Source organism: Bos taurus, chromosome 6, assembly GCF_002263795.3.
Source record: "Bos taurus isolate L1 Dominette 01449 registration number 42190680 breed Hereford chromosome 6, ARS-UCD2.0, whole genome shotgun sequence".
NCBI classification, from domain to species: domain Eukaryota; kingdom Metazoa; phylum Chordata; class Mammalia; order Artiodactyla; family Bovidae; genus Bos; species Bos taurus.
In genome coordinates this window covers 55,400,507-55,411,530 of record NC_037333.1, presented here as the reverse complement: position 1 = coordinate 55,411,530, position 11,024 = coordinate 55,400,507, and the positions used below count along the sequence as shown (strand labels likewise).

At 40.7% G+C, this 11,024-nt stretch overlaps 1 long non-coding RNA gene across 1 annotated transcript; it reads right to left on the bottom strand.

Annotated features, from left to right (window-relative positions):
* Positions 1-6,400: 6,400 nt before the first annotated feature.
* On the bottom strand, positions 6,401-10,008 carry LOC132345496 (uncharacterized). The gene is made up of 4 exons (XR_009494860.1): positions 9,424-10,008; positions 8,831-8,950; positions 7,913-8,102; positions 6,401-6,642 (listed from the first exon to the last, which is right to left on the bottom strand). It is a non-coding gene; the product is annotated as an uncharacterized lncRNA (long non-coding RNA).
* Between the last annotated feature and the right edge of the window lie 1,016 nt (positions 10,009-11,024).

Here is an 11,024-nt window from a genome sequence, read left to right as displayed (position 1 = left end):
AAAGTTGCAGATATAAAATCAACACACAGAAATCCCTTGCATTCCTATACACTAATAATGAGAAAACAGAAAGAGAAATTAAGGAAACAATTCCATTCACCATTGCAACGAAAAGAATAAAATACTTAGGAATATATCTACCTAAAGAAACTAAAGACCTATATATAGAAAACTATAAAACACTGGTGAAAGAAATCAAAGAGGACACTAATAGATGGAGAAATATACCATGTTCATGGATTGGAAGAATCAATATAGTGAAAATGAGTATACTACCCAAAGCAATTTATAGATTCAATGCAATCCCTATCAAGCTACCAACGGTATTCTTCACAGAGCTAGAACAAATAATTTCACAATTTGTATGGAAATACAAAGAACCTCGAATAGCCAAAGCTATCTTGAGAAAGAAGAATGGAACTGGAGGAATCAACCTGCCTGACTTCAGGCTCTACTACAAAGCCACAGTCATCAGGACAGTATGGTACTGGCACAAAGGCAGAAATATAGATCAATGGAACAAAATAGAAAGCCCAGAGATAAATCCACGCACATATGGACACCTTATCTTTGACAAAGGAGGCAAGAATATACAATGGATTAAAGACAATCTCTTTAACAAGTGGTGCTGGGAAAACTGGTCAACCACTTGTAAAAGAATGAAACTAGAGCACTTTCTAACACCATACACAAAAATAAACTCAAAATGGATTAAAGATCTCAACGTAAGACCAGAAACTATAAAACTCCTAGAGGAGAACATAGGCAAAACAGTTTCTGACATACATCACAGCAGGATCCTCTATGACCCACCTCCCAGAATATTGGAAATAAAAGCAAAAATAAACAAATGGGACCTAATTAAACTTAAAAGCTTCTGCACATCAAAGGAAACTATAAGCCAGATGAAAAGACAGCCTTCAGAATGGGAGAAAATAATAGCAAATGAAGCAACTGACAAACAACGAATCTCAAAAATATACAAGCAACTCCTACAGGTCAACTCCAGAAAAATAAATGACCCAATCAAAAAATGGGCCAAACAACTTAATAGATATTTCTCCAAAGAAGACATGCAGATGGCTAACAAACACATGAAAAGATGCTCAACATCACTCATTATCAGAGAAATGCAAATCAAAACCACTATGAGGTACCATTTCACACCAGTCAGAATGGCTGCGATCCAAAAGTCTACAAGCAATAAATGCTGGAGAGGGTGTGGAGAAAAGGGAACCCTCCTACACTGTTGGTGGGAATGCAAACTAGTACAGCCACTATGGAGAACAGTGTGGAGATTCCTTAAAAAACTGGAAATAGAACTGCCTTATGATCCAGCAATCCCACTGCTGGGCATACACACTGAGGAAACCAGAAGGGAAAGAGACACGTGTACCCCAATGTTCATTGCAGCACTGTTTATAATAGCCAGGACATGGAAGCAACCTAGATGTCCATCAGCAGATGAATGGATAAGAAAGCAGTGGTACATATACACAATGGAATATTACTCAGCCATTAAAAAGAATACATTTGAATCAATTCTAATGAGGTGGATGAAACTGGAGCCTATTATACAGAGTGAAGTAAGCCAGAAAGAAAAACACCAATACAGTATACTAACGTATATATATGGAATTTAGAAAGATGGTAACAATAACCCTGTATATGACACAGCAAAAGAGACACTGATGTATAGAACAGTCTTATGGACTCTGTGGGAGAGGGGGAGGGTGGGAAGATTTGGGAGAATGGCATTGAAACATGTATAATATCATGTATGAAACGAGTCGCCAGTCCAGGTTTGATGCATGATACTGGGTGCTTGGGGCTGGTGCACTGGGACGACCCAGAGGGATGGTATGGGGAGGGAGGAGGGAGGAGGGTTCAGGATGGGGAACACATGTATACCTGTGGCAGATTCATTTCGATATTTGGCAAAACTAATATAATATTGTAACGTTTAAAAATAAAATTAAATTAAAAAAAAAGAACATATATATAATTTTAAAAAAAAGAACATATATATATATATATAAATTTAACATTCAAAAACTAAGATCATGGCATCCGGTCCCATCACTTCATAGCAAATAGACAGGTGAACAATGGAAACTGTGACAAGACTTTATTTTTGGGGGCTCTTAAATCAATGCAGACAGTGACTGCAACCATGAAATTAAAAGACATTTGCTCCTTGGAAGAAAAGCTATAACAAACGCAGAGAGTATATTAAAAAGCAGACATCACTCTGCTGACAAAGATCCACATAGTCAAAGCTATGGTTTTTCAGTAGTCATGTATGGATGTGAGAGTTGTACCATAAAGAAGGCTGAGCACCAAAGAATTGATGCTTTTGAACTGAGGTGCTGGAGAAGACTCTTGAGAGTTCTTAGACAGCAAGGAGATCAAACCAGTCAATCCTAAAGAAAATCAACCATGAATATTCATTGGAAGGACTGATGCTGAAGCTCCAATACTTCGGCCACCTCTTTTGAAGAGACTGTTCATTGGAAAAGACCCTGATGCTGGGAAAGATTGAGGGCAGGAGGAGAAGCGGGCGACAAAGGGTGAGATGGTTGGATGGTATCACCGACTCATTGGACATGAGTTTGAGCAACTCAAAGAGATAGTGACAAACAGAGTAGTCTGGCATGCAGCAGGTCACTGGGTCACAAAGAGTCAGACACAACTGAGTGACTGAACAATAATATGGAGAACCTAAAATATGACACAAATAAACATACCTATGTGGCTGCTGCTGCTGCTAAGTCGCCTCAGTCACGTCCGACTCTGTGCGACCCCATAGATGGCAGCCTACCAGGCTCCCCCATCCCTGGGATTCTCCAGGCAAGAACACTGGAGTGGGTTGCCATTTCCTTCTCCAATGCATGAAAGTGAAAAGTGAAAGTGAAGTCGCTCAGTCATGTCCGACTCTTAGCGACCCCATGGACTGCAGCCTATCAGGCTCCTCTGCCCAAGGGATCTTCCAGGCAGGAGTACTGGAGTGGGTTGCCATTGCCTTCTCCGTGTGGGTTTGATCCCTAATTAGGAAGATCCCTTGGAGAAGGAAACTGCAACCCACTTCAATATTCTTGCCTGGAAAATCTCATGGACAAAGGAGCCTGGCAGGCTATAGTCCATGGAGTTGCAAAGAGTTGGACATGACTAAGAAATTGAGCATACAAACCTACCTACAAAACAGAAACAGACTCAGACACAGAACAGACTCATGGTTGCCAAGGGGGAGGGTTTTGGGGGAAGGAGGGAGTGGGATATTGGGATTAGCAGGTATAAACTTCTATACATAAAATGTATAAATAACAATGTCCTACATCAAGGCTATGGTTTTTCCTGTGGTCATGTATGGATGTGAGAGTTGGACTGTGAAGAAGGCTGAGCGCCAAAGAATTGATGCTTTTGAACTGTGGTGTTGGAGAAGACTCTTGAGAGTCCCTTGGACTGCAAGGAGATCCAACCAGTCCATTCTGAAGGAGATCAGCCCTGGGATTTCTTTGGAAGGAATGATGCTAAAGCTGAAACTCCAGTACTTTGGCCACCTCATGCGAAGAGTTGACTCATTGGAAAAGACTCTGATGCTGGGAGGGATTGGGGGCAGGAGGAGAAGGGGACGACAAAGAATGAGATGGCTGGATGGCATCACTGACTCAATGGACGTGAGTCTGAGTGAACTCCAGGAGCTGGTAATGGACAGGGAGGCCTGGCGTGCTGCGATTCATGGGGTTGCAAAGAGTCGGACATGACTGAACGACTGAACTGAACTGAACCATATAACAGGGAACTATATTCAATATTATATAATAAATCATAATAGAAAAGAATATTTAAAAAGAACATTTTAAAAGATGCTCAATATTGCTAACTATTGGAGAAATGCAAATCAAAGCTACAATGAGGTACCACCTCACACTAATCAGAATGGCCAACATAAAAATGTATACAGATAAATGCTGGAGAGGGTGTGAAGAAAAGGAAACCCCCTTACACTGTTATGGGAAGGTAAATTGCTGCACTTGCTAAGGAGAACATTATGGAGATTCCTAAAAAAAAGAATCTAAAAACAGTGTTACCATATTATCCTACAATATCAATGCTGGGTACACATCTGCCGAAAACTATAGATGAAAGGATATATGCACCTCAATGTTCACTGCAGCACTGTTTACAATAGTAAGACATGAAAGCAACCTGAATGCCCACCCACAGAGGAATGGATAAAGATGTGGTACATGGAATGGAATATTGTTGTTGTTGTTTAGTCAGTAAGTCATATCTGACTCTTTTGTGACTCCGTGGACTGTAGCCCACCAGGCTCTTCAGTCCATGGGATTCTCCAGGCAAGAATACTGGAGTGGGTTGCCCTTTCCTTCTTCGGGGGATCTTCCAGACCCAGAGATCAAACTCGTGTATCCTGCATTGCAGGTGGATTCTTTACCATTGAGCCATTAGGGAAGCCACAGTTAAACACTACTCAGCTATGTAAAAAGAATGAAATATTGCCACTTGTAGCAACATGGATATTCATACTAGGTGAAGTAAGTCAGATAGAGACAAGTATCATATGATAATGATTATAGGAAGAATCTAAAATAAACTGATACAAATGAACTTATTTACAAAATAAAAACAGAAAAACTTACGGTTACAAAGGGGAAAGTTGAGGGGGGGTGATAAATGGGGAGTTTGGGATTAACTTATACACACTACTATGTCAGGAAGCATTTAACAGGAGGCTTCCTGTGTGCTGTTTTGGATCTGTCAGGAATTCTCTGTTCCTTATTAATTCCTGAATATTCAAGAATTAATTCAAGAATATTCAAGAATGCCTGAGGAATCTAGGCATTTCCTTCGTTAATTCTATACAGTGGTAAGTACCCTCTTCCTTCTTGTGAACCAGACGGTAAAACTGATTACAACTCTCTCTTTAATATGGATCACCTATGTTTTGTAAGTCTGGAATTTTAATCTTTGTCTTTGCTGAGAATAACTACCTTGTAAGACAGTATACATTACTTTGCCAACAAAGGTCCATCTAGTCAAGGCTATGGTTTTTCCTGTGGTCATGTATGGATGTGAGAGTTGGACTGTGAAGAAGGCTGAGTGCCGAAAAATTGATGCTTTTGAACTGTGGTGTTGGAGAAGACTCTTGAGAGTCCCTTGGACTGCAAGGAGATCCAACCAGTCCATTCTGAAGGAGATCAGCCCTGGGATTTCTTTGGAAGGAATGATGCTAAAGCTGAAACTCCAGTACTTTGGCCACCTCATGCGAAGAGTTGACTCTTTGGAAAAGACTCTGATGCTGGGAGGGATTGGGGGCAGGAGGAGAAGGGGACGACAGAGGATGAGATGGCTGGATGGCATCACTGACTCAATGGACGTGAGTCTGGGTGAACTCCGGGAGCTGGTGATGGACAGGGAGGCTTGGCGTGCTGCGATTCATGGGGTTGCAGAGTCGGACATGACTGAATGACTGAACTGAACTGAAGACAGTATATATGCCCACACCATGTTGATTAAAACACCTTTGCTCCATCAGAGCTCTGGTTCCCATGTCTTTCTTTCTCTTTCTCTCTCTCTCTCTCAGGGTATTTCTTTGGAGTGCAGAGGCCCTCTGAGTTCACTTTCCTGCCTGGGCTTCTAAGACCCTCTCGAGAAGGTGCTCTGTGCCTTCACCCCATCGAGAGGGTGCCTGAGGCCTCCATGAAAAGAGCAAGCCCCATGCCAGGGGCTTTATTGGCTTTCTGCGTAAACCAAGGAATATCAGCCTCTTTCTCTCCTTTACTTTCTTATCTGTCGACTCCGGACCACCAAGTTCCGGTCCATTAAAGGACCTCAACACTACTATATTTTAAATAGATAACCAACAAGGACCTACTATATAACACAGGGAACTTTGCTCAACATTCTGAACCTAAATGGGAAAACAGTTTGAGAAAGAATAAATACATGTATACAGATAACTAAAACACTTTTTTGTACACCTGAGATTAACACAACATTATTAATCAACTATACTCCAATATAAATTTTTAAAAAGTACATATATATGTAAATCACTGGATATGACTTACATATATATGTAAATCACTGAATATGTAAAGTGGAATCATTTTTATGTACAGCAGAAATAAAAAACAACATTGTAAACCAAATATACATCAATTAAAAAAAAGAGAAAAATGTGTTTTATATATCTAACAAAGAATATGCAAGTCAGGGGTTAGTCTATCATGAAAGTAGAGAAAAGGTAGAGACCTGGACCAAGAACCTAACACCTATTGGGAAATGGATGCTTTCCCAGTGTGATATTTTTAAATTACAGGTACAGATAAATATATCTGGTAAACTCTGATTAATGTTTACTTTCATATATGTCATATGTATCAGATAGACATAGCATTATCCAGAAAAATCCACTGTTTGATCCATTTTCACTGAGTTGTCATGGGCATCTTTAATATATATTCTAATATAGTCTATATAAAAAGGAAGAACATGTTGACAAAAAGAAGTTTCTGACTGCCCACCAGGTCTGGTCTCAGGCATTTTGAGCCTTTTGGTTCCAGTTGACCAACTGTGGCTTTTGAAATTCACTTCACGTGTCTGCTTCCATTTTCTCATCTGAAAATTGAAAATCAAAATACTGATAGAATTACATGAGAAAATTTTCATAATATGCATTACACTGTGTGCCCATTAAACATTATTGCTGTTGTTCAGCTGCTAATTCATATCCAACCCTTTGCAACCCCATGGACTACAGCACGCCAGGCTTCCTTATCTTTCACTGTCTCCTGGAGCTTGTTCAAACTCATGTCCATTGTGTCAGTGATGCCATCCAACCATCTTATACTGTGCTGCCTCCTTCTCCTTTTGCCTTCAATCTTTCCCAGCATCAGGGTCTTTTCCAATGAGTCCGCTCTTTGCATCAGGTGGCCAAAGTACTGGAGCTTCAGCATCAGTCCTTCCAATGAATATTCAGGGCTGATTTCCTTAAGATTGACTGGTTAGTAGTTATTATTATCTGGGTCTTAAGATAGGTATTCATGAGAGAATTAGCAGTATTCATGTGAGGAAGATGGGAGAAAAATCAATATGCTCAAGAACAAGATGGACTTCAGTTAGGCCAATAGGAAGTAGTCAAGGGATACTGAGGGGTAAAAGAATTAGTCACAGAATTTAGGTACCTGTTAGCACAATGGAAATTTCAATAAGGAAGTTAGTATCAGTTCAGTTCAGTCCAGTTGCTCAGTCGTGTCCAACTCTTTGTGACCCCATGGACTGCAGCATGCCAGACCTCCCTGTCCATCACCAACTCCTGGAGTTTACTCAAACTCATGCCCATTGAGTTGGTGATGCCATCCAACCATCATCCTCTGTCAACCCCTTCTCCTCCTGCCTTCAATCTTTCCCAGCATCAGGGTCTTTGCAAATGAGTCAGTTCTTTGTGTCAAGTGGACAAAGTATTGGCATTTCAGCTTCAACATCAGTCCTTCCAATGAATATTCAGGACTGCTTTGCTTTAGGATGGACTGGTTGGATATCCTTGGTATTCAAGGGATTCTCAAGAGTCTTTTCCAATACCACAGTTCAAAAGCATCAATTCTTCAGCTTTCTTTATAGTCCAACTCTCACATCCATACATGACTACTAGAAAAACCATAGCCTGGACTAGATGGATCTTTGTTGGCAAAGTAATGTCTCTGCTTTTTATATATGCTGTCTAGGTTGGTCATAACTTTTTTCCCTAGGAGTAAGCATCTTTTAATTTCCTGGCTTCAGTCACCATCTGCAGTAATTTTGGAGCCCCCCAAAATAAAGTCTGACACTGTTTCCACTATTTCCCCATCTATTTGCCATAAAGTGATGGGACCAGATGCTATGATCTTACTTTTCTGAATGTTGAGCTTTAAGCCAACTTTTCCACTCTCCTCTTTCACTTTCATCAGAGGCTCTTTAGTTCTTCTTCACTTTCTGCCATAAGGGTGGTGTCATCTGCATATCTGAGGTTATTACTATTTCTCCCAGCAATCTTGATTCCAGCTTGTGCTTCACCAGCCCAGCATTTCTTGTGATGCACTCTACATATAATTTAAATAAGCATGGTGACAATATACAGCCTTGACATACTCCTTTTCCTATTTGGAACCTATTTGGAAGTTAGTATAGGGGAAAGTATAAAAGTAAAACTGATACAAAACAGGATGTTTGTATTGAATAGACTAGATGACCAGCACATGCAAAGTCACTTCAGTCATGTCCAACTCTGTATGACCCTTCCAGGCTCCTCTCTCATGGGATTCTCCAGGAAAGAATACTAGAGTGGGTTGCCAGGCCCCCCTCCAGGGGATTTTCCAAACTCAGGGACTGAACCTACTTCTTTTAAGTCTCCTGCATTGGCAGGCAGGTTCTTTACCACTAGCACCATCTAGGAAGCCCTATTTGAACAAATGACTAGAGTGGTTTATAGTTTTGAGTATGATCAAAGCTATGAGGGTGGAAAATGTATTAATTTTAATACAGTCTCTGGAATGAGTTTAGACCTATCTGTGTTTGGACCTAAGCTGTGTCCAGAATAGATTGTACCTTCTCAGAACTGTTAGATTTTCTTGGATGAGGGACACCTAGTGAAAGGCTGCATCTCTTGTCTAGCTGTTTCAGTCTGGAGAATGCTTACTGCAGTCTGCAGCTGCAGACCTGACCTCCACATGCTGATCTGGAAGACACACACCGTGGTGGAAAGAATCTACAGGATCTACAGGTGATGAAGACTCGCTCACTCCAAGTCAGTCCTAGAGATCCACATTACCTGGAAGGGATGAGAGTTCCAGTCTGTATCTCTGAAGTCATGAAGACTCTGAAGGTGCTGCCAGCTTGCAGGATCACCACAGAGGTGGGCCCCTGAATGGTCTGTTGCTTGACTATTCATCTAAAAGAATTATCTGTATTCAGTGAATTTATTTATATGTTAATATGATCAGAACATAGTTTCTTCACATATTTCTAATGAAAGTCATCTTCCTGACCTAAAGATATTACGAACTCTGTGCTTCTCATTCCCTGTTTTTGGATTTTTGCTGAACTTGATGGATTAGTTCTGCTTTGACCTGGACAAGTAGAGGGAAAAGCTTAAACTTTCTGGTTTCCTTGTTCAGTACTGTGATTAGTGAGGGTTTTTCTTATGCCTATGGGCAAGGCCTGCAGATAGAACTTTCACCATCATCCCTAACTGTTTTCACACACCACCTTTGGGAACAATGGCCTATGCTTTCCCACAAAACTTCAAAAAAAATTTTTCCCTATGGTCTGCATGATAATGTTTTCTAAAATCCATATAGGAATTCTCTCCTCACTGAGGTTTATAAAATAACATATGGTAGGAAATATTAGGAACTCTCTTACCTTTAGGCTGCTAGGAAGTGTTTTGGGGCATACACCCAGCTTATAGTGAGCTGATTATTCTCTCCCCTCTTCAGGGAGAGACAATATAGAGTAAAACTGAAATGGAAAAATCTCTGCAGTAAGACATCCTGAGATTTTATTCCAAGTCTTCCACTTACTACTACAGTGGAATTGGGGGCAAATTTCTCAACATTTCATATTTCAATTTTCTCATCTGTAAACTATTCAGGCAGTTGCCCCCTATCCCTTGCTTTATAATCTCTGTCTCTACATTGTTATTGTCACCAATGTTGTTGGAGAAAGCCATAAAGATGACATGATGGCCAGCTGACCTGTGATCTGGACCCAAGCAATCAAAGGTTCCTTCTTTCCTTTGTCTTTGGAATGTTTCTTCTGCACACCATTCCCACAGAGAGATCCATTCTCAAGGATGCAGAAATGAGAGAGCATGATGTATTATTGAGACCATCTGGACAGTATACATGACTAAACCCAGTTAAGGCTTTATATAAACTTCTAAGATCCTGGTGAGTGGGTGCAGAGATCTATTCATCTTTTGGTAATGCACAATATGCCTTGCATGGATGTTCCCTTGCTTATTAAATCTGCCACCTACCAATCTGGAGTGATCTGCCCCTTTCTTTGGTCTCTCCTTGCTCTCCATGTATGAAGGTCCCAGTTTCAGATTTCATCCAGGTAATTCTGGAGGTTGTGAACCAGAAAGTGGTGAGCCATCCAGTAGAAAACAGTGGCTCTTGGAAAAGAGACATCCATGGGGAAATCCTGATTGGCCACTGACCTTTATGTGGGGAGGGGTAGGCTTTATGTAAGACACTTTTGGAACATGGAGTGAGTATGGGGATGCCCCCAAAATGGGGACTTGTCTGATGCATTGGCAAAGAATGAGACCAATGGCTATGTAGTGGGTGGGCCTGTACTGAGGATAGGTTAACCCAACATCAACATCCAACTAGAGACTAAAGTTTGAGATAGAAAGCCGAAAGAAGGGCTGAGGTAGAGAAGAATGTGCAGGTGTCCATGACTCTGCTAGCTTTGGGCTAGCAGACAAGGTGGGAGAGAAGGATAATAAGCTGGAGATCTTGGCATGCCATTTTGCAAAGTAGGAGGTCACACACTGCCACAGATTAAAGCCTGAGCACTTCTGGAAAAGCCTGATTAAAACACCAAAAGGTGGAACTCCTGGGAAAGTGAAGAGAGTAAGGGCAGGATGTTGTAGTGATTGACAAAGAAAATGATGAAGCACCACATGGTGCACAACCACTAATATAGGAGAAAATTTTGAACAGTAATTACCCTAGACTTCTGATAAACAAATGATCCAAAACTCCTAGGAAAAAAGCCCTTAAATTCTTTCTCTGTCCCTTGAAGATAGAATATTATGTCTTTGAAATGTAAACACTCTAGGAGCTATTTAAAACATTACCCATGATTGCTTAAGGCTATAAAAAAATGACAGAAAAAGAGGCATTTTAAAATGTAAACTTCTATAGAAGTTTCCTTCCCCAAAATCTAGTTCACAGTCTCCATAAGATTACTCAAAGGTAAATGCAAATCTCCACATATTAATGACCAGGAGACTT